The sequence below is a fragment of the Cervus elaphus genome, chromosome 29 (assembly GCF_910594005.1).
Source record: "Cervus elaphus chromosome 29, mCerEla1.1, whole genome shotgun sequence".
Taxonomy (NCBI): domain Eukaryota; kingdom Metazoa; phylum Chordata; class Mammalia; order Artiodactyla; family Cervidae; genus Cervus; species Cervus elaphus.
Window position 1 is genome coordinate 3388802 of NC_057843.1, and position 21912 is coordinate 3410713.

The window sequence follows — 21912 nt, forward strand, 5'->3', positions numbered from 1 at the left end:
GTATCATTTAAAGTTTGTGTTTCCTTGTTAATTTTTTGTTTAGTTGATCTATCCATGGATGTGATTGGGGTATTAAGGTCTCCCACTGTTATTGTGTTATTGTTAAATTCCCCTTTGATACTTGTTAGCATTTGCCTTACATATTGTGTTGTTCCTATGTTGAGTGCATATATATTTATAATTGTTATATCTTCCTCTTGGGTTGATCCTTTGATCATTATGTAGTGTCCTTCTTTGTATCTTTTCACAGCATTTATTTTAAAGTCTATTTAATCTGATATGAGTATTGATACTCCTGCTTTCTTTTGGTCTATATTTGTGTGGAATATATTTTTCTGGCCCTTCACTTTCAGTCTGTATGTGTCCCTTGTTTTGAGGTGGGTCTCTTGTAGATGACATATATAGGGGTCTTGTTTTTGTATCCATTCAGCCAGTCTTTGTCTTTGGTTGGGGCATTCAACCCAATTACACTTAAGGTAATTATTGATAACTATGATCCCATTGCCATTTACTTTGTTGTTTTAGGTTTGAGTTTATACACCCTTTCTGTGTTTGCTGTCTAGAGAAGATCCTTTAGCATTTGCTGGAGAGTTGGTTTGGTGGTGCTGAATTCTCTCAGCTTTTGCTTGTCTGTAAAGCTTTTGATTTCTCTTTCATATTTAAATGAGACCCTTGCTGGGTACAGTAATCTGAGTTGTAGGTCTTTCTCTTTCATCACTTGAAGTAGTTATGGATATTCTGCATTGAAAATTAGTTTCTGTTCATTACCATTTTTGAGAAATATTGCAATATATCATTCAAATAAGTATCACTTATGTAATTGTGAGGGTGGGACCCAAGTGTTCACTTACCTCTTTAAGTTTATTTTCCCTCAGCATACAGCAGAGGGCATGGTATACAGTCTCAACAAGTTTGTTGCACAATTGAGTTAATAACTTAAAAAGGTTGTTTATATAAAGAAGTCTTCCTAATTTATTCAGTCAAAGAAATGATAACTGAATATATGCTACTTAATTGAATAATACACAGGGGATTCCACTTATTTTTTAAATTAATTAATTGATTTTAATTGGAGGATAATTACTTTACAATATTGTGGTGTTTTTTGCCATACATCAAAATGAATCAGTAATCGGTGCATATGTGTCCCCCATCCTGAAACCCCCAACCACCTCCCTCCTCACCCCATCCCTCTGGGTTGTCCCAGAGCAGGGCACTCAAAGCCAGTGCTCAAACTTGCTTCAAACTTGCACTGGTCATCTATTTTATATACTGTAATATTCATGTCTCAGTGCTATTCTCTTAGATCATCCCACCCTCAACTTTTCCCACATCTGTGTCTCCTTTGATGCCCTACATATAGGATCATCATCACCATCTTTTTACATTCCATATATATGTGTCAATGTACTGTATAGGTGTTTCTCTTTCTGACTTACTTCACTCTATATAATAGACTCCAGATTCATCTACCTCATTAAAACTGACTCAAATGTGTTCCTTTTTATAGCTGAGTAATATTCCATTGTGTGTATGTGACACAAATTCCTTATCTATTCATCTGCCAATGGATATCTAGGTTGCCTCCATGTCCTAGCTATTGTAAAAAGTGCTGCAATGAACATTGGGTTACATGTGTCTCTTTCAATTCTGCTTCCTTCAAGTGTATGTCCAGCAGTGAGATTTCTGAGTCATCGAACGGAGGCAGTTCTATTTCCAGTTTTTCAAGGAATCTCCACACTGTTCTCCGTAGTGGCTGTACTAGTTTGTATTCCCACCAACAGTGTAAGAGGGTTCCCTTTTCTCCACACCCTCTCCAGCATTTATTGTTTATAGACTTTTTGATGGCAGCCATTCTGATCACTGTGAGATAATACCTCATTGTGATTTTGATTTGCATTTCTCTAATAATGAGTGATGTTGAGCATCTTTTCATGTGTTTATTAGCCATTTGCATGTCTTCTTTGGAGAAATTTCTGTTTAGTTGTTTGGCCCACTTTTTGATTGGGTTGTTCATTTTTCTGATGTTGAGCTGCATGAGCTGCTTGTATATTTTGGAGATTAATTCTTTGTCAGTTATTTCATTTGCTATTATCTTCTCCCATTCTGAAGGGTGCCTTTTCACCTTACATATAGTTTCCTTTGTTGTGCAAAAACTTTTAAGTTTAATTGGGTCCCACTTATTTATTTTTATTTCCATTACTCTGGGAGGTGGGTCATAGAGGATCTTGTTGTGATTTATGTCAGAGAGTGTTTTGCCTATGTTTTCCTCTAGGAGCTTTATAGTTTCTTATCTTACATTTAGATCTTTAATTCTTTTTGAATTTATTTTTGTGTATGGTGTTAGAAAGTGTTTTGTTTCATTCTTTTACAGGTGGTTGACCAGTTTTCCCAGCACCACTTGTTAAAGAGATTGTCTTTTCTCCACTGTATGTTTTTGCCTCCTTTGTCAAAGATAAGGTTTCCATAGGTGTGTGGGTTTATCTCTGGGCTTTCTATTTTGTTCCATTGATCTATATTTCTGTCTTTGTGCCAGTACTATACTGTCTTGATGACTATTGCTTTGTAGTTTAGTCTGAAATCAGGCAGGCTGATTCCTCCAGTTCCATTCTTCTTTCTCAAGATTGCCTTGGCTCTTTGAGGTTTTTTTGTATTTCCATACAAATTGTGAAATTATTTGTTCTAGTTCTGTGAAAAATACTGTTGGTAGCTTGATAGGGATTGTGTTGAATCTATAGATTGCTTTGAGTAATATGCTCATTTTCACAATATTGATTCTTCCAATCCTTGAACACTGTATATTTCTCCATTTGTGTCATCTTTGGTTTCTTTCCTCAGTGTTTTATAGTTTTCTATATGTAGATCTTTTGTTTGTTTAGGTAGATATATTCCTAAGCATTTTATTCTTTTCATTGCAATGGTGAATGGGATTGTTTCCTTAATTTCTTTCTCTGTTTTTTTTTATTGTTAGTGTATAGAAATGCAAAGGATTTCTGTGTATTAATTTTATGTCTTTCAAGTTTACTATATTCATTGATTAGCTCTAGTTATTTTCTAGTGGTGTCGTTAGGGTTTTCTATGTAGAGGATCATGTCATCTGCAAATGGTGGGAGTTTTACTTCTTTTCCTACCTAGATTTCTTTTATTTCTTTTTATTCTCTGATTGCTGTTGCTAGGACTTCCAAAACTATGTTGAATAGTAGTGGTGTGAGTGGCCATCCTTGTCTTGTTCCTGGTTTTAGAGGAAATGCTTTCAATGTTTCACCTTTGAGGATAATATTTGCTATGAGTTTGTCATACATGGCTTTTATTATGTTGAGGTATGTTCCTTCTATGCCTGCTTTCTGAAGGGTTTTTTTTTTTTATCACAAATGGATGTTGAATATTGTCAAAGGCTTTCTCTGCATCTATTGAGATTCCTTATGGATTTTATCTTTCAATTTGTTAAATGGTGTATCACATTGATTTGCAAATATTGAAGAATCCTTGCATCCCTGGGATAAAGCCCACTTGCTCATGATGTATGATCTTTTTAATATGTTGGATTTTGTTTGCTAGAATTTTTTGAGAATTATTGCATCTATATTCATCTGTGATATTGGCCTGAGTTTTCTTTTTGTGACATCTTCATCTGGTTTTGGTGTCAGGGTGATGGTGACTTCATAGAATTCATTTGGTTTGTCTTCCTCTGCAATTTTCTCAAAGGGTTTAAGTAGGATAGGTGTCATCTCTTTAAATTTTTGGTAGAACTCACCTGTGAATCATCTGGTCCTGGGCTTTTGTTTGTTTGAAGATATTTGAGTACAGTGCTGATTTCCGTGTTTATGATTGATATGTTCAGATTTTCTATTTCTTCCTGGTTCAGTTTTGAAAGGTTATACGTTTCTAAGAATTTGTCCATTTCTTCCAAGTTGTCCATTTTATTGGCTCATAGTGGTATCTTATGATCTTTTGTATTTCTGTGTTGTCTGTTGTGATTTCTTCATTCTCATTTCTAGTTTTATTGATTTGAATCTTTTCCCTTTTTTTCCTTGATGAGTCTGGCTAACAGTTTGTCTATTTTATTTATCTTCTCAAGATCCAGCTTTTAGTTTTGTTGATCTTTGCTATCATCTCCTTTGTTTTTTTTTCAGTTATTTCTGCTCTGATTTTTATGATTTCTTTCCTTCTACTGACTTTGGGCTTTTTCTTTCTTCTTTTTCAAGTTGCTTTATGTGTAAATCTAGGTTGCTTATTTGATGCTTCTCTTGTTTCTTGAGGTAGGCTTGTCTAGCTATGAACATCCCTCTTACTGAATTTGCTGCTTTTACTGAATCCCATAGGTTTTGGGTTGTGTTTTCATCATCATTTGTATCTATGCATACTTTGATTTCCTTTTTTATTTTTTCTGTGACCTTTTGGTTATTCAGAAGTGTGTTGTTTAGCCTGCATATGTGGTTGTGTTTTTTATAGTTTTTTCCCCTGTAGTTGATATCTAATCTTACTGCATTGTGATCAGAAAAAAAATGATTGAAATGATTTCAAATTTTTACAATTTACCAAGGATAGATTTGTGGCCCAGGATGTGATCTATGCTGGGGAGTCCACTTTAAAAAATGTATGTTTATAGTAAGATAATAAGAAAAATTATTCTTCTGTTTTATTTATAAAAGATACTTGTTCTCCTTTCCTCTCCACAGTAGACATATGTGTTTGAAAACACTTAAAATCATTGACTGTAGATGATTTATATTTTTCACTAGGTTTGAAGAGAATATTAAATATGAAATAAAGTAATGGTAATGTAACCCTATTTAGAAGACAAAAGATATGAATTTCATAAAGGATTGTGTTTAAATCTATGTTGAATGATTTCCTGAGATTTTAACCACAGAAAAAATTGATACAGAGATAGTGCTTGTCCTTTAAGAATTATAAACAGCATATGTTTTCATACTATTTTCAATTTTTCACATTTGGCATTTACTTTTGTTTGACATTTAAAAAATTGCAGCACGAGATAAACTGCAGCCTTCTTAATATTTTAGAAAAGGTCGATTCATCTTATTTGATATCTGTAAATGACATATTTCACTTTTAACAATGGATCTTTAAATCAACTAGTTTACTCAGTGATAAATAACAAACCTGTTTTGGAAAACACAGTATCATAGGAGTTTATAAGACTCTCATTTCTCTTTGAATTAACAAAATAAGGAGCAGACAGGTCCATGGGCCTGTGAAGTCTCCCTTTTATTTTGAGGTGTTAGGCTCAGTTTTAGTGGAGAATATGCAAAAGACCAGATTAATTCCATTGTATAGCCTTGTATGGGGAATATGGAAAGAAACATGTCTCTGTTATTCTCCTGACTGAGGAAATACCAATGATCTTGTTAACAGACAGTGTCTGTTAGCCTCATCTCAGTTTAAAAAATGTGTACAGGCCCTCCATTGAGTTCTGTAATACATTCTGTAGAGGTTTTATGCTCAGGTAACTCATAATCTAGCAAAAAGGCAGAGAAGCCCACTTAATTATAATTGAATGTGTCAAGACAGAATGAGTCTAGCCAGATAGACACTTGTGATGCAAAGGACAGCATCACCAAGTTCTAGAGCCAACATGTAAGTGACATTAGTGTAGGACTATAAATTTCTTTCAGACGTGGCAGCCTTTATGTAAACAGAATTATAGGCAAAGAAAAAACAAAATGAAATTTAAACCTTTACTCACTTGCTGTTACTAAGTGATGCCCCATCTGATTTAGAATGAAATCCAAAGTTCTTCCTATGTCTTCTGAGGCAGATGTTATCTGACCCCCCTGATTGTGGGTCTAATTTCACCTTCCTCTATCTCCCTGCACTGGGCTCTGCCCACGTCAACCCCCTTGTTATTTCTCAGATGTACTAGCTGTCTCCTTAAGACAAGCATTTGCATGCTCCTCCTGCCTAGAATACTCCTCACCCATATGTGCACATCACTTCCATCTTCAACTTATTCTTCTTGCTCAGAAGTCACCTGCTCCCAATGCCTGAGAACCTCCCCATATTCAATAGCAACCCTCCCTTGCATTTTCCATGTGCCTTTCTGCACAGCACTGGACCTAACTGATATGTATGTGTTTATATATCTGTTTATGACTGACTTTCCCACTAGAATCTAAGTTCCTAAGAACAAGAACTTTTCTACTTTATTAATAATGTCTCCCCAGCACTTAAAACAATGTCTGCATTTTAGTAGAAATGTCATATGTACAGAATTCAGTAATTATTCAGATATACCAACTGATCTTTCCTTCTCATGGTTAGTCACTTGGAACTTAGACACAGCTCCTCAAGAGAAAGTGAGCCAGAAAGACTCAGTTGTATCTCGCAGGCACTGGGTCTGAATTCAGTACTTCCACTGGGTGGGGATTTCACAGCCACCTTAGGTAGGCATAGTTCTCAGTCTCATTAACTTAAGCATTGTGCAGAATTACCATCAGTTTCTGCTTTGTTGTGGCATAATTCCTGGTAACATATTGCACTTAATTCTCATACAAAGTATTCTTCATTGTCTCAATGTCAAATCTTCCTATACATTTAAGCCAAAAGAAGAAGCTCTCAAATACTAATTAAAATACAAATTGACATACATTCATAAACATGTGACAGATGAGAATACTTAGACCAAGAAAGTAACTTACATCAGTTAAGGATGAAAAAAAAGAAAAATTGGGGGGGGGGCATGGCAGGGAATAAGCACCCTAAGAAAACTGTCCAATTAAGGACAAATTGGAAATGAATAGTGTGCATATCAATTCTTTAGAACCTGCACAATGCTGAAAAAAAGTCAAAGTGCATGCAGATTACTGTGCTAACAGAACTGACCATTTAAAGCTGACTACAAATGTTCAATTATTTTCTAATGTCAACAAACTATAATCAAATTATGCAAAATGACACCCCATTAAAACTCAGTTAACTGCTTGAATCAGTGGCAATCATTTCTCCTCTATTTTTGTCTGAAATAATTCACAGTGAGTTTAAAATTCATAACAAGCTTCAGAGTGAGGTTGGCAAAACTGATTTGTCATTATGGTTAAAGTGATGGGAATGTCATCAAGAGAGATGATTCCGTTTTGTTAAAGTGACTCAGTCATGTCTGACTCATTGCCACCCCATGGGCAATACAGTCTGTGGAATTCTCCAGGCCAGAATACTAGAGTGGGTAGCCTTTCCCTTCTACAGGGGATCTTCCCAACCCAGGATTCTTTACCAGCTGAACAACAAGGGGGTAAGTAGCTCACCTGTGTTAGACCTCTCTCTGAATGAGTCCTATTATCATTAAGCCTCAGGACTGGACACCTGCTTAGAGCACAACTTAGAAGTATCTCCTGCCCTTACAGATGGGTACAATGATTACAGTCAGGTCAGACAGAAACTTGATGGGGAATCAGTTCAGTTGAATCACTCAGTCGTGTCCAATCTGTGACCCCATGGCTGCAGCACACTAGGCTTCCCTGTCCATCACCAACTCCCTGAGGCTGCTCAAACTCATTCCATCGAGTCGGTGATGCCATCCAACCATCTCATCCTCTGTAGTGCCCTTCTTCTTCTGCCTTCGACCTTTCCCATCATCAGGATCTTTTCCAATGAGTCAGGTCTTTGCATTTGGTGGCCAAAGTGTTGGAGCTTCAACTCTCACATCCATACATGACTACTGGAAAAATCGTAGCTTTGACTGGATCGACCTTTGTTGGCAAAGTAATGTCTCTGATTTTTAATATGCTTTCTAGGTTGGTCATAGCTTGTCTTCCAAGGAGGAAGCATCTTTTACTTTCATGGCTGCAGTCACTATCTGCAGTGATTTGGGAGCCCAAGAAAATAAAGTTTGTCCTTGTTTCCATTGTTTCCCTATCGATTTGCCATGAAGTGATGGGACCAGACGCCATTATCTTAGTTTTCTGAATGTTGAGTTTTAAGCCAACTTTTTTACTCTCCTCTTTCACTTTCATCAAGAGGCTCTTTAGTTCTTTGCTTTCTGTCTTAAGGGTGGTGTCATCTAAATATATGAGGTTATTACCATACACAAAAATAAACTCAAAATGGATTAAAGATCTAAATGTAAGACCAGAAACTATAAAACTCCTAGAGGAGAACATAGGCAAAACACTCTCTGACATAAATCACAGCAGGATCCTCTATGACCCACATCCCAGAATATTAGAAACAAAAGCAAAAATAAACAAATGGGACCTAATGAAACTTAAAAGCTTTTGCACAACAAAGGAAACTATAAGCAAGGTGAAAAGACAGCCCTCAGATTGGGAGAAAATAATAGCAAACGAAGCAACAAAGGATTAATCTCAAAAATATACAAGCAACTCCTGAAGCTCAACTCCAGAAAAATAAATGACCCAATCAAAAAATGGGCCAAAGAACTAAACAGACATTTCTCCAATGAAGACATACAGATGGCTAACAAACACATGAAAAGATGGTCAACATCATTCATTATCAGAGAAATGCAAATCAAAACCACAATGAGGTACCATTACACGCCAGTCAGGATGGCTGCTATCCAAAAGTCTACAAGCAATAAACGCTGGAGAGGGTGTGGAGAAAAGGGAACCCTCTTACACTGTTGGTGGGAATGCAAACTAGTACAACCACTATGGAAAACAGTGTGGAGATTTCTTAAAAAACTGGAACTAGAACTGCCATATGACCCAGCAATACCACTCTTGGGCATACACACAGAGGAAACCAGATCTGAAAGAGACACGTGCACCCCAATGTTCATCGCAGCACTGTTTATAATAGCCAGGACATGGAAGCAACCTATATGCCCATCAGCAGACAAATGGATAAGGAAGCTGTGGTACATATACACCATGGAATATTACTCAGCCATTAAAAAGAATTCATTTGAATCAGTTCTAATGAGATGGATGAAACTGAAGCCCATTATACAGAGTGAAGTAAGCCAGAAAGATAAAGACTATTAGAGTATACTAAAACATATATATGGAATTTAGAAAGATGGTAACGATAACCCTATACGCAAAACAGAGAAAGAGACACAGATGTACAGAACAGACTTTTGGACTCTGTGGGAGAAGGCGAGGGTGGGATGTTTCAAGAGAACAGCATCGAAACATGTATATTATCTATGGTGAAACAGATCACCAGCCCAGGTTGGATGCATGAGACAAGAGCTTGGGCCTGGTACACTGGGAAGACCCAGAGGGAGAGGGTAGAGAGGGAGATGGGAGGGGGGATCGGGATGGGGAATACATGTAAATCCATGGCTAATTCAAGTCAATGTATGACAAAAACCACTACAATATTGTAAAGTAATTAGCCTCCAACTAATAAAAATAAATGAAAAAAAATTAAATTTAAAAAAGTAAATATATGAATTTATTGATATTTCTTCTGGCAATCTTGATTCCAGCTTGTGTGTCATCCAGCCTGGCACTTCTCATGATATACTCTGCATATAAATTAAACAAGCAGGGTGACAAAATACTGTCTTGACATACTCCTTTCCTGATTTGGAACCAGTCTGTTTCATGTCCAGTTCTAACTGTTGCTTCTTTACGTCTGTACAGATTTCTCAGGAGGCAGATCAGGTGGTCTGCTATTCCCATCTTTTTCAGAATTTTCCACAGTTTGTTGTGATCCACACAATCAAAGGCTTTGGTGTAGTCAATAAAGCAGAAGTAGACTTTTTTGGAACTCTCTTGCTTTTGTAATGATCCAACATATGTTGGCAATTTGGTTCCTCTGCCTTTTCTGAATCCAACTTGAACATCTGGTAGTTCATGGTTCATGTAATGTTGAAGCCTGGCTTGGCGAATTTTGAGTAGTACTTTGCTAGCATGTGATATGAGTGCAATTGTGTGGTAGTTTGAGCATTCTTTGGCACTGCCTTTCTTTCGGATTGGAATAAAAACTGACCTTTTCCAGTCCTGTGGCCTCTGCTGAGTTTTCCAAATTTGCTGACATATTGAGTGCAACACTTTCACAGCATCATCTTTTAGGATTTGAAATAGTTCAACTGGAATTCCATCACCTCCACTAGGTTTGTTCGTAGTGATGCTTCCTAAGGCCTACTTGACTTCACATTCCAGTATGTCTGGCTCTAGGTGAGTGATCACACCACCGTGGTTATCTGGGCCATGAAGATCTTTTTTTGTATAGTTTTTCTGTGTATTCTTGCCACCACTTATTAGTATCTTCTGTTTCTGTTAGGTACATACCATTTCTGTCCTTTATTGTTCCCATCTCTGCATGTTCTGTTGGCATCTCTAATTTTCTTGATGACATCTATGGTCTTCCCTATTCTATTGTTTTTCTCTATTTGTTTGCATTGATCACTGAGGAAGGCTTTATTATCTCTCCTTGCTATCCTTTGGAACTCTGCATTCAAATGGGTATATCTTTCCTTTTCTCCTCTCTCTACTGCTTCTCTTCTTTTCTCAGCTATTTGTAAGGCCCCCTCAGGCAACCATTTGCCTTTTTGCATTTGTTTTTCTTGGGAAAGGTCTTGATCCCTGCCTCTGTACAATGTCATGAACCTCCGTCCATAGTTCTTCAGGCACTCTATCAGATCTAATCCCTTGAATCTATTTACCACTTCCACTGTATAGTCATAAGGGATTTGGTTTAGGTAATACCTGAATGGTCTAGTGGTTTTCCCTACTTTCTTCAACTTAAGTCTGAATTTTGCAATAATTAATTCATGATCTGAGCCACAGTCAGCTTCTGGTCTTGTTTTTATTGGCTGCATAGAGCTTCTGCATCTTTGGCTGCAAATAATATGATCAATCTGATTTTGGTGTTGATCATCTGGTGATGTCCCTGTGTAGACTCTTCTCTTGTGTTGTTGGAAAAGGGTGTTTGCTATGACCAGTGAGTTTTCTTGGCCAAACTCTGTTAGCCTTTGCCCTGCTTCATTTTGTACTCCAAGGCCAACTTTGTCTGTTATTCCAGATATCTCTTGACTTCCTACTTTTGCATTCCAGTCCCCTATGATGACAAGGACATCTTTTTTGGGTGTTAGTTCTAAAAGGTCTTGTAGGTCTTTATAGTACTGTTCAACTTCACCTTCTTCAGCATTACTTGTTGGGGCATAGACTTTGATTATTGTGATATTGAATGATTTGCCTTGGAAACAAACAGAGACCATTCTGCCATTTTTGAGCATGCACCCAAGTACTGCATTTCATACTCTTCTGTTGACTATGAAGTCTACCCCATTTCTTCTAAGGGATTCTTGCCCCCAGTAGTGGATATAAAGGTCATCTGAATTAAATTCTCCCATTTCAGTCCATTTTAGTTCACGGATTCCTAAAATGTCGATGTTCACCCTTGTCATCTCCTTTTGACCACTTCTAATTTACCTTGATTCATGGACCTAACATTGCAGGTTCCTATGCAGTATTTCTCTTTATGGCATTGCAGTTTACTTCCATCATCAGTCACATCCACAACTGGGCATTGTTTTCACTTTGGCTTTGTCTGTTCATTCTTTTTGGAGTTATTTCTCCACTATTCTCCAGTTGCATATTGGGCACCTATTGACCAGGGGAGTTCAACTTTCAGTGTCATATCTTTTTGCGTTTTTACACTGCACATGGGGTTCTCAAGGCAAGAGTACTGAAGGGCCATTCCCCTTCTCCAGTGGACCACGTTTTGTCAGAACTCTCCACCATGACCTGTCCATCTTGGGTGGCCCTAAATGGCATGGCTGATAGTTTCGTTGAGTTAGACAAGGCTGTGGTCCATGTGATCAGTTTGATTAGTTTTCTGTGACTGGTTTTCCTTCTGTCTGCTCTCTGAGGGATAAGGATAAGAGGCTTACAGAAACTGCCTGATGGGAGTGGGTTGCCATTTCCTTCTCCAGGGGATCTTCCTGACCCAGGGATTGAACCCAGGTCTCCTGCATTTCAGGCAGACCCTTTAACCTCTGAGCCACCAGTGAAGGCCACTTACCTCCTTATATACCTCCAATTGGTCTGGTACCATTTATTGAAGACTCCTTTTTGCATGTACTTCCTTTTGCCAAAATTATTTGACAGTGTATTCATGATACTATTTGCTTTTCTATTCTATTCCATTGACCTACTTAGCCTTTTATTAATAACACTGTCTAGATTATTGTAACATCATAGGGAATCTTTGATTTGCTGAAATTAGATGAGATGCCTTCTAATTGTCATTTTTCAAGATTGTTTTGTCTAAACCAGACTTTGGTTTTTTATGTACCTTTTAGGATCAGCTTGCTAATTCCCGCAAAAAGGCTTACTTAGATTTAATTGGGATTGAATTAGATCCACGATTTGTAGAGGATTTATATTTTATTTTTATTGACTCAATCCATGTCCATGTTGCTTCCACTTTTTACAATTTCATTTACCTCATCACAGCGTCTTGTAATTTCAGTATGATATCTTCCACATCTTCTATTACATTTATCCCCAATTAGTTTATATTTTTGTGTTCAATTGCAAATTTAAAAATATACATTGTACATTGCTTGTGCAATGGGAATACAATTAATTTTTATTTATTGCCTTTGTATCCTATACTGATGCTGATTGACATTTTCAGGTTTTTTTTTTTTTTAATTGAATCCTCAGTATTTTCTACATACATAACTATATTATTTGCAAGTGAATAGTTTTACTTTTTATGTATAGTATTTCTTTTTCTGAATGTGTCAAGTGGTCTAGATTCTCTGTTACAATAATTAATAGAAATAGAAGCGGTGATGGCTGAAATCCTTGCCTTGTTCACAATTGTAAGAGGAAACCGTTCAGTATTTTATTATTAAGTATGCTATTGGTCACCAGTGGACAGTAAAACTGGTTCATCCTAGGTGCAGGATATGTGGACAAGTTGTAGGAAATTTAAATACAGTAACAACACTGAATTAAAGTTACTTGGCTTTCAAGTTCTTATGTGACAGACCTTAAACAATGTCAGTGTTATAGGTTGAATTGTATTTTCCCTCTTCATATGCAGAGGCCCTAAACCCAAGTAAGTCAGAATGTGACTGTTGGGAGATGGGGCCTTAAAAGTGGTGATTAAGTTAAAATTGAGTTTTTAGAGTGGACTCTGATCCTGTGTGATTGATGTTCTTATAAGAAGAGGGAATTTGAACACACAGAGAGATGCCAGGAGTGAGTGCACAGACAGACCACACAAGGGTCATTGACAAGCCAAGAAAAGTGGCCTCAGAAGGAGCTAGACCTCCAGCACCTTGACCTTGACTCCTAGACTCTGGAACTGTGAGAAAATGAATTTCTGTTGTTTACACTGTCTGGTTTGTGTTGTTTTGTTACAGTAGCCTCAGCAGACTAATACAGTTAGCAGTAGTACTCTTTCTAGAAAAACACAAACAAACAAACATTTGTTGGCCTAATTTCTAAAAAAAATTTCTGCAGTTAAACACATTTTTAATTGCTTATACTTTAACATTACATTCTACACAGGATTTGGAGAACTCCTGGTTGTAGGGTTGGATCCCTGGGTAAAGAAGATTATCTTGAGAAGGAAATGACAACACTCTCCACTATTCTTGCCTGAACAGTCCCATGGACAGAGGAGCCTGGCAGGCTACAGTCCATGGGGTTGCAAAGAGTCAATACAGTTTGGTGACTAAATAGCAGCAGTCATAGGGTAGGCGCTAACAAACCACAGCAAGCTACATGCATTTCAGTGACAAGTTTCAGTGGCTTGGGAGAGTCTAAGCTCATTCTAACTCTAAATTATATTTCTAAATTGATATTAGGGATGATTACTATTTCTAAACCTTGTGAGGATATATATTTCTAGATTCAAATAGTACATTCAAAATAAACAATGACTTTACATTTATTGTAAAGTCAAAGCAAACGTCACTTTAATGCCCTCATTTTACATGATCCCGAATTTTCTTCAAGGCAACCATTTTTTTAAACGTTGGAAAAAAATTATTCATTGTCTACAATCTTACCTCTTTACCAGAAAATCTTGCAGATTTAGCAATATAAAACAGTGAAAAGATTTTCTAGATACAGTAAAATAATTACAAAGTAGCTCCTGCATGAACATCAACACAAACCTTCTTTGTAATTGTTTAAATGACAATAATTATTCTTTAATATTGTTAATCTGAACACATTTTTATTTTCCTCTATTTTAAAAAGACATTTTTACTCATTATAGGATCTCGACTGACAGTTTTTTGTGTGTGTGTTTTGTTTTTTACTATAAATAAACTTGTGACTTTTTTTCTGGACTTCATTGTAACTGTTGGGATTTCAACTATCATTTTTATACCTGTGTCATAATATATAAAAATATAACATACTTTTGTTCTCTGATTGATTTTTAAAATTTTCTCTTTATCTTTGGATGTTTGGCTATGATGGGCCTAACTGTGATTTATTTATTCTGCTTAATGTTGCATTGAATTTTGGTATGTGGTTTGTTGTATTTCACTAATTTGGAAAACTCTTGGCCATTGTTTTTTAAATACTTTTGTCCACTAATGTTCATAGAAATTTTATTTTCTCTGTTTTCTTTTTAAGCTTTTTAAAAAATTAAGTATGGTTGATTGACAGTGTTGTGTTATTTTCCCGTGTACAAACACAGTGGTTATTATTTTTTTTTTTTTTTTGGTCCACTAGTATTAACAGCAACTTAACTTTTTAAATTAATTTATTTTTTATCAAAGTATACTTTAATTCCAATGTTGTATGTTTCTCAAAAATTTTTGACCTTATTTTTATTCTCTTCTCTTTTTGACTGCAATTATACCCATGGTACTTGGTTTGATACTATTCTATAAGCATTGTATATTTTACTCTATTTTTTCCTATTCTTTGTTTCTTGTATTTCACCTTGAATAGTTTCTATTGACCCAAGTATATGTTAACTTAATTTTGGGGGGAGGATAAGCCAGACTGCTAATAAGCCTACTGTAAGAATCCCTCATCTCTGACATTATATTTTCATTTTTTGGCATTTCCATTTTGCTCTTTTATATAGTTTTCAGTTATCTGCTGAAATTCTCCATCTATTCATCCCTGTCACTCACATTTGCAATAGATTGTTTTTTTTTTAGCATACATTTATGATAAAAAAATCTCCAGAAAGCAGGAATAGAAGGAACATACCTCAACATAATAAAAGCTATATATGACAAACCCTCAGCAAACATTATCCTCAATGGTGAAAAATTGAAAGCATTTCGCTTAAAGTCAGGAACAAGACAAGGGTGCCCACTCTCACCACTACTATTCAACATAGTTTTGGAAGTGTTGGCGACAGTAATCAGAGCAGAAAAAGAAATAAAAGGAATCCAGATAGGAAAAGAAGAAGTAAACCTCTCACTGTTTGCAGATGACATGATCCTCTACACAGAAAACCCTAAAAGACTCTACCAGAAAATTGCTAGAGCTAATCAATGAATATAGTAAAGTTGCAGGATATAAAATTAACACACAGAAATCCCTTGCATTCCTATACACTAGCAATGAGGAAACAGAAAGAGAAATTAATTCACCATTGCAACAAGAAGGATAAAATACTTAGGAATGTATCTACCTAAAGAAACAAAAGACCTATACATAGAAAACTATAAAACACTGATGAAAGAAATCAAAGAGGACACAAATAGATGGAGAAATATACCATGTTCATGGATTGGAAGAATCAATATTGTGAAAATGAGTATACTATCCAGAGCAATCTATAGATTCAATGCAATCCCTATCAAGCTACCAATGTTATTTTTCACAGAACTAGAACAAATAATTTCACAATTTGTATGGAAATACAAAAAGCCTTGAATAGCCGAAGCAATCTTGAGAAAGAAGAATGGAACTGGAGGAATCAACCTGCCTGACTTCAGGCTCTACTACAAAGCCACAGTCATCAAGACAGTATGGTACTGGCACAAAGACTGCAATAGATTGTTTAGCACATGTATCATTATAATTATGAAGACTCTGGATCTGGTTCTGTAATTCACCTTTCCTCTTGTTGATTGGTCATATTTTCTTTGTATAACTCAGTTTTTTTATTCTATAGCAAGAATTATGCATTAGAGGTCAGTAGTGTTAGCTGTTCAGTAGTGTTAGTTGTTTAGTTGTGTCCGACTCTTTCCGATCCCATAGACTGTAGCTCCTCTGTTCATGGGATTGTCCAGGCAAGAATACTGAAGTGGGTTGCCATTCACTTCTCCAGGGGTTCTTCCTGACCCAGGGGTTGAATCCATGTCTCCTGCATTGCAGGTGGATTCTTCACCCTCTGAGCCAGAGACTGAAGTAAGAATGTGTGCTCAGAAGTAGACTTGCCTCTTTTGTCAGAGTGCCAGTGTCGGGAGTTAATCACGTTTGTAATTAAGATGGATCTGAATTTTCTGGATTTTTCTCTATTGGCTTCAACTATTATGAAGGCAGGATGAGGGCCTTTCTGCAGCGCTTGGGATCAGAGGGCCTGAGGGCTCCTCAGTCTTAGAACTATATCTTGGATCTTGCACAAATGTGTCCTGCCTCCCCACTGGCCACATGTACACACTGGGGGTGCTTGGAGATTTTCTCTCATAGTTTTCCTGTCCTCACTCTTTAGTAAATATAAGTGAGTTTAGCAAACTCACTTTTTGCTCATTTGCTTTCTTAGTTCTTCAGTGGATTTGAGATATGAATTTGTAGTTTCTCAACTTGTTCCTGTTGTTTGGGTAGTGAAAATTTTCTCTTGTGACTTTCTGTTCTAAACAGAAATGGGAGTCCCAATGTGATTTTTGATGAAAAGAGCTATTTGATTTTAAGGTGATTCATTTATTAAACTTTTGTTTATAGTTAGAGTCTTATTCATGTTTTTGTGTTAGGTATGAGAAATCTTTACCTGTCCAAGGATGCAAAAATATTCACTTCTCTTTTCTTCTAAGAACTTTATTGTTTCCTGATAATAACTTTAATAAAATTTGAATTCTACTTGAGAGTGGAGGAGAAATATATCAGCTTGAGGGATGAATATTTTGCATCCCATTGAGCATGGAGCCCTCTCATTCTTCTGTTGTGTTTTTTTTTTTTCTTTTGTTACTTTCATTGGCTTGAGAACAGGGACAGATAATACTCATGCTTTTAATTTATTCCTTTTAATCAGAGTTTCTTTTATTGCTAAATATTTCTAGATTATAGTAGTTCTGTAACATCCTTGGTATTACATGAATTCATCTGAATTAATCTTAAGATTTTTACAGTACTATTCTAATGTTTAGTGACATAAAATAAATTTAATGTGAATTATTTAATCCTAATATAAATGTGCTCAGAGAGAAATAGGTTATAATTTATATGTATATAAATACATATATTTGTTTAGTTGTGTGTATATATATATATATATATATATATACAGCCCAAGAGATTTTATTGACTTTCTCTCTAGTCAGTTAAATTCCAATTGTATGGTCCAGTCTTGATTCACATGAAGCAGTCTATCTATTTTTCATGGTATTTGCCAGATCTAGTTATTAGAAGAAAAGTAGGTCATTAGACTATACAGAATAAAAGTATAGTTTAGTTTATTGGCTAATTTAAAGCTATATTTATAGGATACTAAAGTTTTAGAGGGAAGATCTCTGTAGTAATTTATATTACCTATTTTAGCATTTGAAAAATATAATCTTTATAGGTGACATACATGATTTATGCTGCATCAAAGTGATTGATTTAATTTTCTTTTCTGTAAATACATCCAATGGAGTGAAGGAAAAATTATAAAAAGGCTTAAATTTTTATTATCACAAAATAATTTTAAAATCTTTAAAAACAGTTTGTTTTCTTTGCTCTTTCATTCTTATAAAAAATTATAATCCAGTATTTTATAGCTGGAGTCACATAGTCCTATTTTATAGAAAACATTCTGTTACAAAGACAGGGAATATAGGTTTTTGTAGTAATGTGTTAAATATATAATTTTATAGAAAAAATAAATGATTTTCTCTTTCAGAGATATGAATATCTCTTATGGGAGTGTATTAGAATTCCATCACCCAGATAGTTTATCAGTGAGAAATAGTATTTGCTCTTTCAACTAATATTTGTCTAATCCACCATTTGTACTAAACTCTCCCAGAGATATAGAGGCACATGACAAGATATAATATTGTTGGGAAAAAAGCATGAAATTTTATGACAAAAACCTTGAATCCAGCTATTGAAAGTGAAAGTGAAAGTCACTCAGTCGTGTTCGACTCTTTGCAACCCCATGGACTAGAGAGTCCATGGAATTCTCCAGGCAAGAATACTGGAGTGGGTAGCCTTTTCCTTCTCCAGTGGATCTTCCCAACCCAGGGATCAAACCCAGGTCTTCTTCATTGCATGTGAATTCTTTACCAGCAGAGCCACAAGGGAAGCCCAAGAATACTGGAGTGGGTACCCTATCCATTCTCCAGCAGATCTTCCCAGCCCAGGAATTGAACCAGGGTCTCCTGGATTGCAGGTGGATTTTTTTTTTTTTTTTTTTTTTTTTTTTTTACCAACTGAGCTATCAGGGAATCCAGCTATTAGTGCTTTCAAAATTCTAAGGGGTTGAGCCATTTGAAATTGGAAAGTAAATTAACCACTAGTTTTCTAATTATTTTCAAAGAAGTTTGTAGCAGCTGAGTAGTCAGAGATGGTTTAAAGGTGAGATGATAGCAGGTAGCTGTCAAAACTGGTCCTCAAGGATCCCTACTTCCTGGTATTCACTCCCCTCCCTTCAGAGTGGGCAGATCTAGCTACTTCTAACTAAGCAAATTTCCTCTCTAAGACCGAGGAATGGAAATTCGAAGTCATACTAACTTAATTTGACTACAAAACTGTGCCTTTGGTCTTGCTGGCTTTCTCTCTCTATTTCTTCTCAGCTTGTACACTTTGATTAAAACATAAAAACAGACCAAAAAAACCCCCCAAAACTTTCCATGTTGGAGATGCTCATGGAGCCAGAGAACTAAGTGGCATATGCAAATAGACTGAAGAAGCACAGCCTCTGAAATCAACAGCCTGGAAGGAACCACGTCCTGGGACCAGCTCCAGGGGACCAGAAACACAGCCTTCCCTCTTCTAGCCTTGAGAGGAGACTGCGGTTCCAGCATCAACTTGCCACAGCTGGTGAGAACCTAGAGCACAGAGAGCAGGGAAGTCACACCCTAACTCTGGACCTGCAGAAATTGAGAGGGAGTGCATGTTCTCTCATGCCACCAGGCTTGGGGTACATGGTGCAGCCATCCATGGGTCGGGGGTCTAGAAGAATGGATTTGTTGGGAATGAATAGGCTAAGCAAGAACATTTTGAATCAAGAAACAGCATAAAGTCAAGAAGCTAAGTGTAATCACTAGGCTAAAGCTGAGATCATGGCATCTGGTCTCATCACTTCATAGCAAATAGATGGGGAAACAATGGAAACAGTGACAGACTATTTTCTTGGGCTCCAAATCACTGCAGATGGTGATTGCAGCCATGAAATTAAAAGACACTTCCTCCTTGGAGGAAAAGCTATGAACAACCTAGACAACATATTAAAAAGCAGAGACATTACTTTGCCAATAAAGGTCTGTTTAGCCAAAGCTATGACTTTACCAATAGTCATGTATGGATGTGAGAGTTGGACCATAAAGAAAGCTGAGGGCCAAAGAATTGATGCTTTTGAACTATGGCACTGGAGAAGACTCTTGAGAGTCCCTTGGACTGCAAGGGGATCCAACCAGTCAATCCTAAAGGAAATCAGTCCTGAATGTTCATTAGAAGGACTGATGGGGAAGCTGAAGCTCCAATACTTTGGCTGCTTGATGTGAAGAGCCAACTCATTGGAAAAGACCCTGATGCTTGGAAAGATTGAAGGCAGGAGGAGAAGGGGAAGACAGAGGATGAGATGGTTGGATGGCATCACCGACTCACTGGACATGAGTTTGAGTAAACTCTGGGGGTTTACTCCCGGACAGGGAGGCCTGGTGTGCTGCAGTCCATGGGGTCGCAGAGTCGAACACAACTGAGTGACTAAACTAAACTGAACTGAACTGAACGTGGTGTGCTAAATGTTTTATGAGCATTATCTCATTTCCTCATCACAATAACTCTGAAGAAAGATACTTATTTTAGTTATAGTTGAGTGAACTGGGGCTCAGTTTACTTACATTTTCATACGGAAAGACTATGAGCATATTGCTTTTTCTATTATTAATAGTGAAATAACTGGCTAGTCAAGTGTTATATAGACATGTGTGAATTATGTGGATACAGCTTCATGATCAAGTAAACATTTCTTTTGTCAAGTAGCTGCTCAAATATTAATGCTCTAATAATTAAGGCACAGCATTTTTAAGATTTTTAAACTGAAACTTAATTAGGTTGGACCTAATAGAATTTACGCAATTCCTTACTCTAATTTTCCAAGATGTTTTTTCTCCTTCTATGTATTTAGCTCTAGGGATCAGTCATGATTTCAAGAGAGAAAATATGCAGGAGACAGTCATTTGTTGGTTGTATGTGTGTGTGTTAATCACTCAGTCGTGTCCGACTCTGCAACCTATAGACTGTAGTCCACCAGGCTCCTCTGTCCATGGGATTCTCTGGCAAGAATATTGGAGTGAAATAGTAGCCATTTCTTTCTCCAGGGGATCTTCCCCACCCAGGGATCAAACCCGGGTCTCCTGCATTACAGGTAGATTCTTTACCATCTGAGCCACCTTTATCAGTTGGTTTTCATCTTTCATTAGGTCATAGTGATTTGCCTACTATTAAACAAAATAATTGTATTTTAAAATGTAATGGAAAACAAATGTTTAGAAAAATGTATATAAGAGAGGAGCTTACTATCAAATCTTCTTGATCATCTTAAGAATTCCAAATCATGGTGACAACCAATTCAGGCTTTGAATTGTGAGAGAATTGCAATAAGGAAGTTTTCTTTGTGTAACCTAAGTGCAGAGCTTCAGATGAGGGCAGTGCAGCTCCTGTAAGTCATACTGTAAACACTGCGGGATTAACTCAAATACAGTGCAATGAAAATAATCATGACTGTTCTTAATAAGAAACTGTGAGTTCAAGAGTTAAGATGCTATTTATTTATATTTTAAGTTGATAATAAAGCTACTTGAAATTATCACAAGAGGTAGATATAGAGGAAATTATTTTAAAAAATCAAATGTCAACAGGGGCATCTTCTGCAGCATTTCTGAAACAAATCCTTATGCTCTTCTTATCAATTCACACATAAAATGGTACTTGATTAAAGACAGCTGGTCAGCATTTCAGAGATGTAAAAGACCTGTCTAGCTACTGTATAAGCTAGGTAGAGTATCTTATTGATTTTAAGCAAGTGGTAGGGACATTAAAAGGAAACTTGGATTATTTATCATAGAGGATTTAGAAGGTACTCTTTTAAGACTGTGAAAATACTCAGCAATATTTTATCATTTTACTACAAGGTATTGCAAATGTGATTTTCTTGTTGGTGTAATGGAGATAGGCTTGGGTGCTTTCAAGGAAGTTATATGAAAAGAAGAACAATAAGCTTTCAAAGCAGACTATTGGCAATTTTTTCCACCCTCTCTATCATGAATAACTCAGTTCTCAATTGTCTCTCATTACTTTTTTTTCATTTCATTAGTTAGGGAGGTGAAATTGAAGAGATGTATTTAAACCTTTAAATATGACCTAAAATCATGGGATTTGGATAAATGTTTCAATGTTGAAAGAAATGGTGGAGAGATCCCAATTTTGTTCTGCCATATGAAAAAAAAGGGGGGGTGGGGAGGGCTTCCCAGGTGGCGCTAGTGGTAAAGAACCTGCCTGCCAATGCAGGAGACATAAGAGATGAGGGTTCGGACCCTTGGTCAGGAAGATCCCCTGGAGGAGGGCATGGCAACCCACTCCAGTATTCTTGCCTGGGAAATCCCACGGACAGAGGAGC